We start from the raw sequence: 675 nt of genomic DNA, 5'->3' as shown, positions 1-675 counted from the left end.
CTCAATTGTTTTTTAGACAATTTATTCTGTATTATTTTTTCAATATTATGCTGTTTATTTACAACCAAATTACACTCTGATTTACGATTTGCCGTAGATAGAATGCGACATTTAAGAAGAGCTACTCTTCTGTCTTTGTATTTACTCGCTATTTCACGTTTTTAATTTTTTTTTTATAAGCATTGGACACCATGTTTTGCTATTAACTTTTGCACACTTTAAAATACACAAAATTGCAAATTATTCACCGCAAAACGCCCTTGCTACAATAATTTCAACGAACGCCGTAATAATAGTAAGGTTAGGTTAGTAATGCACACAACACGCGGTAGATAGACGTAGACGTTCTATAAAGCAAACGAAACTACGCAGGACGGATGTAAGACATTAATGTACAACGGGCACCACTACTGTATAGTACCATGATATAAAAACAATAGGTATGATCGTAACTTTTTGACGGTCAGATCCTTCGGTAAGCACGTGACGTAGCAATGTAGCATAGTGTATAGTAATAATAATTTAATGACAATATGATAATACGTGTAAGCAAGTGACGTATTGCGCGAACTTGGACCAAATCTGGACTTTTGCGATCATACCATGTTATTTATATCATGGTATAGTACAATTGTCGAGTGTCGGTTATCAAATGTTTCGTTTCACATATTTTAC

The sequence above is a fragment of the Acyrthosiphon pisum genome, chromosome X (assembly GCF_005508785.2).
Source record: "Acyrthosiphon pisum isolate AL4f chromosome X, pea_aphid_22Mar2018_4r6ur, whole genome shotgun sequence".
In the NCBI taxonomy this organism is placed as follows: domain Eukaryota; kingdom Metazoa; phylum Arthropoda; class Insecta; order Hemiptera; family Aphididae; genus Acyrthosiphon; species Acyrthosiphon pisum.
This window is presented reverse-complemented; position numbering follows the sequence as displayed.